Source organism: Adiantum capillus-veneris, chromosome 11 (assembly GCF_014529385.1).
Source record: "Adiantum capillus-veneris isolate H3 chromosome 11, ASM1452938v2, whole genome shotgun sequence".
In the NCBI taxonomy this organism is placed as follows: Eukaryota; Viridiplantae; Streptophyta; class Polypodiopsida; order Polypodiales; family Pteridaceae; genus Adiantum; species Adiantum capillus-veneris.
In genome coordinates, this window is record NC_140941.1 from 112,288,048 (window position 1) to 112,293,888 (window position 5,841).

At 40.0% G+C, this 5,841-nt stretch overlaps 1 pseudogene; it reads right to left on the reverse strand.

Annotated features, from left to right (window-relative positions):
- Nucleotides 1-1,205: 1,205 nt before the first annotated feature.
- Nucleotides 1,206-2,620, reverse strand: LOC147447833 (uncharacterized; annotated as a pseudogene).
- Nucleotides 2,621-5,841: the final 3,221 nt, after the last annotated feature.

Below are 5,841 nucleotides of genomic sequence, written 5' to 3' on the forward strand. Positions count from 1 at the left end.
TACCTGTACAAGCAAGCATTTAGAGTAACCTGCTTGTTGTTCATTGTTATCTCGGTGTTGCTAGCTTTGGCTGTTTACTGCTTCTTTTCATTACGTGGTTTTTTGTTCTTTGAGTCCCTTCCTGGCATGCTAACGCAGCCCCTTAGGCGGGCTTGTGGAAACAAACAACCACGCCACTGTAAATGTTATGAATACAAGATGATTATCACCTTTAAACAAACAAAAAAAAAACATGCTGAGGATCAATCGAAAGATAAGTCCTTAGCTTCTTTATTAACAATAAATAAGCATTTTTCATCCAAACCTTCTTTGTCTTCTAAGAGTGCGGTTTTAGAAGATACTTCAAGGTTAAATATACCCCCAGCTTCTTTGCCCCCAAATGCTTCTTTGTCTAAGCCTTTACTTTCTTGGAACAAAATCCGTATTTTATTGGGATTTTCACTTTTTGATATTATCAAACATAGAAATAAGACGACTATCGAAAACATCCGCAATTAGGGATATGCCCGTTTAGCTGAAGAAAAGGGCAATAGTGAAGTAATGCCTATGGTGTCCATGATGTCTTTTTATTTTCCCCGCACTTTTCTTTTTTTTTGTACTCTATGTTATGACTAAGAATAGTTATCTTCTCAACAATAATTAAATGACGAAGAGTTCACTTGTATGAAGTGGGAATCTTACATACAGTTTTGTATAGCAACGTTATAGCTGTCGATTATTTCACAACTACATCGAAAAAACCCAACTTTGCCTTTATTTAATTAACCTCCAAGTTTGAGGTAACGGCTTACATACTAGGTATTGACTACAACTTGCAAGAACATTTAGTGGTCCTCGTTGATTTACACGCATGGGAGTTTACGTGTCCTATGCTCCTTGAGTTAAAACGTGGGCTAGCTGTATTTCCGGCTACTAGACTATCATCATTGCCGGGTGCAGCACTTGACTGCTTTGCCTGGTCAAACGAAACAGGTAGAGACTGACAAGGTTTGTTTTTTCGCTACATGCTCTACTCGAAGGGCAAAGGTAGTCAGGCTTCCTTTCCATCGATATCATCAACTCTAACTTTTAAAACAAACCTAACTAGCATAATGCTAACGGGGAAAACGGGACTCAAACCCGCGGCTTCTGGCGTGACAGACCAGCACTCTAACCGACTAAGATATTTCCCCTGCCCTGGCCGGAGGTGGAGGATTCATTAAGCCCCCATCCCTGTTATTTGTTCTTTGAAGATGTTACGTGCAATTTACGAAGTAATATGTGCTGTGTTGTCCAATATAGCCCTAGTCATTCTATTTTACTCTGCATGCATCTTTTTTGAAGCCACTCCATAAAAGCTCCATACATACTTATGTAAATAAACGCGACGGCGCCTAAATGCCTGCTGGCGGCTTTTTGGTGCTTTTTCCCTTTTAAAACTAGCGTAGCACGAATATTTTTTACCACAGTATTACGTCTTATTATATTCGTGTTTGGAATTTTGGATGTCCTACTCCTGCGGGATGTCTTATTTCTGTTTTTGCGAAACTTTAGATCCTTGTTCCTGGATTTTATGCTTTTGCTTTTGTTTTCATGGAATCTACCACAGTATTACGTCTTATTATATTCGTGTTTGGAATTTTGGATGTCCTACTCCTGCGGGATGTCTTATTTCTGTTTTTGCGAAACTTTAGATCCTTGTTCCTGGATTTTATGCTTTTGCTTTTGTTTTCATGGAATCTACCTCTAGAAAATTGAATTTTTTTTTAGAGGTGAAACTTTTTTTTATTCTTCTTGCGGTTGCGTTTGTAAGAGGGACTTCTGAAAAGGAAAGCTACAAGCCCTGCGATAACTACAGCATACCCACCCTTAATTAAATTGAAAATCAACCCTTTGACCTTGTTACAGTCACGCCAAATCTTAGTTGGTTCAATCCAAACTATTTTCTTGTTCAATGGTTTTGACAAAATAATTCCCGGTTTACGCGGCTTTGGCAAAAGAAGTCTTGGTTCATAAAAATGAAGCTCCTTTACTTCTACTTTTTCTAGATTCGGATCTTCGATTCCAACAAAATTAGACCTTGCTTATTCAGTAATTGACACCTCCGCTATCACTTCATGTTTTAAAAGGATTACAGGAGTTTTCAGTCCTGTATTCACCAAGATCATATTTGATGAGTGTAACAGTTTGATTAAACCCTTGTCCCTATCATGCCTTTTATTTCCATATCGCAATAGCTTTACTAAATATTATAGAGCGCCTTCACGTAGTAAAGTGGAACTGGAATTATGTAGTTAACCTAAGCTCTGACATTGCTGCATAAGCTTGGCTCCTGAACCGTACATGAGACTGATGATCTCATACGGCTCTTCCCGTCATGTTAGCGTCTTCTCTTTAAGCTATGGCGAAAGGCGGGCGTTTTAAACTATAGTACGATTTTACTTATAATTGTAAACAAAGACAGTTAAGACAGTGATTTAACACGAGTTTAAATACCTTTACCTTACATATGATTTGCTGTTATTTACAATTAATAATCAATAAAGTCAATGGGTCTCCATGTTAGCCCTGGAGCTTGGTGGAGAATCCTCTTTCTAAGAGCATACAGCCAGGCAGGCCTTCCGTTTCTGGAGCTTCATGGGCGTTGCCCGGTTCCCTAACCGGATGCTTAGACGGGAGCTACACTTCGTAGAAGATGCCGCAAGCGTAAATGGTTCGTCCTAGACCTAGAATGAAAGAGCCATCAATAACTTACTTTTCTTGGGCGTCTAGGGACGCTCAATGACAATCCCCAAGTTGTCACTGCCTTACTTTTTCCGCTATTACGATAATGAGTCCCTCGGTGCAGTCAACACCGTCGATTGTCGGGCAACGAGGCTTACACTCATTCATTGTTCGTCCTATGTGTGCTCTAGGCCTTTTGCTTTTGTGGCTTCGAGGGTAGCTACCTTTCTATTAAATCAAGGCCTGAGAGTTGGCTGAACATCCCAGCTATTGACGTGGCAACTAACGATCTCTGTTTTTTTGTCTGTTTCTGGTTAGAGTTCGCGTCATTAGTAGTGCGGGTCATTCCGCGGATATTGCTTGGGACTAACAAATCACACTGGGGAATGATTAACCAAAGCTCGTTTTGCTTTCTTTTATTTTTGTTTTGTTTTTCGTTATAAGGTCTGTTCTTATCTTAATATCCATGGGAGCTTGTAAAAAGATGAAAACATGAAAATGAAAATGAAAGGGATCCAAAACAAAAGTAGTGTCATTTTCATCAAAAATAGTGTCACTTTCATCATCATCGGGAGGTTGAACTTTCCTAGATCGACTTTCTGTCCCATTTGCTTCGGCATGATAATTTAAATTTTAATAAATAAAATGAAAGAAAATATGATAAGAAAAGAGAAAAATCAAGATAGAAAAAGAAATTAAAAAAACACATAAATTACAACCGTGCTTGCGTGAAAGGGAATGGAAAAGGGAACCGTTAGGATCGCCCATCAGCTTAGGACCACCAGGTTGACGTCGTCGCATCGGCTAGATCTGGCAAGTCGAGGCTATTGAGATCGAAAACACAATGGACTTAACGGCTTCGTCTACCACACTGTAAAGCCGATAGATTGTATCATTTGCAATAGCACAGACTGCAATAAATATCAGCAATCCTGCAATCATCCCATTCGACTGATAGGGTTGGTGGTTACTTCAGTTACTAATTCGTTAACTAAAGTTACTTGAGGCTAAATCAGCTAAGGTTGTGGATTAGCTATCTCCTTTTTTTCCGAGTCGTAGTTTTTTCAGAATAGAACTAACCATAGGGATAGGGACTTTACTTGCACTCTCACTTTCGTCACTTTTGTTTGTACCCCTTTTGTTGCTATCCCTTGCTAAAGCCCGTGGCTGCCACAGTAAGGGCAACTAAAAGGCTCAAAAGACTCTTTTTGGCATGCATTTATGCTCGTCAATTCAAGGCCACATTTTGGTTTTATTTGTTTTGCAAGGCAGATGCGGTTCTTTGATCCTATTCGCTACTTATCTGTTGCCATTGTATGTTATTGGAAGGTTCAACGCCTTTGGTCATAACTGGCCAGGTGGGATACTTGACCTCTTAACGTTGATTGTCTATTTTTCAATCTGATGATGAATCATCGAACCCACTCTGCGGAAGCGGAGCTACCATATCAGTTATCGTGGAATGCTCAGGGCAAAACTGGAACTACTTTATCCATCTTTTAAAAGAAATTATCTAACCTATAGGTAGTTTGCAGGCCAAAAACACACTCACTAAGCTATCAAAGACCGTTAGTTAACGGGCGTTAGTTAACGTTAACTTGCTATATTCAAATCCAAGACCGAAGCACAAGAGATTCTTGTTGAGAGAGAATAAGTTTTGCCATCCATTACCACGCACGCAAACTACCTTTAGTTTGGTTAGAGAACCGGAACCCGGCGCCGACGATTGAACGAGTTGTTTGTCGCTTCATTCAACGGTAGGGGTCTGGGCCATGAGTAACTTGGTGCAACATGGAGATCTAATTCTTGCATTCTATTTAGTTTGTTTTTTTTTGCGGAACAGAAAGCGACATCGAGGGAAGGAAACAAGGCAACCTACACTCGTGTAGGCTTGAACTGATCGCCGGCTACTCCCTTTTCAGAGGGTAGGTCCGTAAGATGGTTAGGGAAGGTTTCATAAGGTAGTGTTCGCAGTCCTTGCCGGTAACCTCGCTTTGTAGTCCTAACCACTAATAGTGGCAGTGGCATTATTACCTTGCCCTTCGTAGTTACTACCACTAACAGTGGCATTTTTTATAACTTCTTTGCCATCATTTCGACTAAGGATTGAAGAATGAAAGCGCTCATTTAAGGGAACAAGTGAATCTGTTAAATGAACGGGTTATTCACTTGAAACGGTCGGAAAAGTTTATGTTTGACTTGTATTCTGATCAAGTTAGGCGTAAATATGGGTTTATACAATTGACACAAAAAGGCAATTCAATGGAAGAGCAAGGGCAGTTACGTGCAAAGACAGTGAAATTCAAAGAACAACCGCAGAGTACGACAGGAGACAGAAATCACTCCTCTAGATCTGATCTAGGGGGTGCTAGTAAAGACAGCAATCTTAGTGTCAGTGAGCCGCTTCGGATCATGAGCCCAACTGAGGAATATTTTATTAATTATACTTTGATGCTATGGTTGGATTTTGCCACAGACCTTTATTCCCCATTGATCAAATGGGTTGTAAAAAAAACTGCAACGAATACAAATATATTGTCGCTACTTCCTTGGCTGTAACTTTTACTTCGGAGATTGAAGTGACTCCGACCTCTAAATAATATGGGTAAAAATAATCTAGACAATGAAAAGAAAAAGAAAAAGTTTTGTTTTTTCAAATTCAATGAGAAAACAGCCAGAAGAAACCAAGGGAATTTTCCATGTTGCACTAAGTTACTCACAGAAGTATGCATACACTCCAAGGACACTTCAGGGTAAACACCCATCCAAATAGGTAGGGTCAAGGGTTCGGCATTCAAGCCGTAACGTTGGTTAAGCAGAACAAGAAAGATAGTGTTTTTTTGTTCACTCTAAACTAAATGCGTAGCATAGTAAGGTGCTCTCCGAACTGAGCTAGATAGTATCCTCTCACTCAGCTCACCAACCTGAACTTTCATTGTATTGTTATGATTTTACCTTGGACCCTGCTTTTTGTATAGGGGTTCTCATATGGCATAAGTAATAGAGTGGTATTTGTTTCTTTCTTGCTTGCCTCACCATTTGTTCGATGAAATCGTGCGCTATCCCAAAGTCGAGTACCCGGTGCATGATACGCTTGCGGCTCTTGGTTTTCTCACAAGCGGCGCATACATCCTGTCC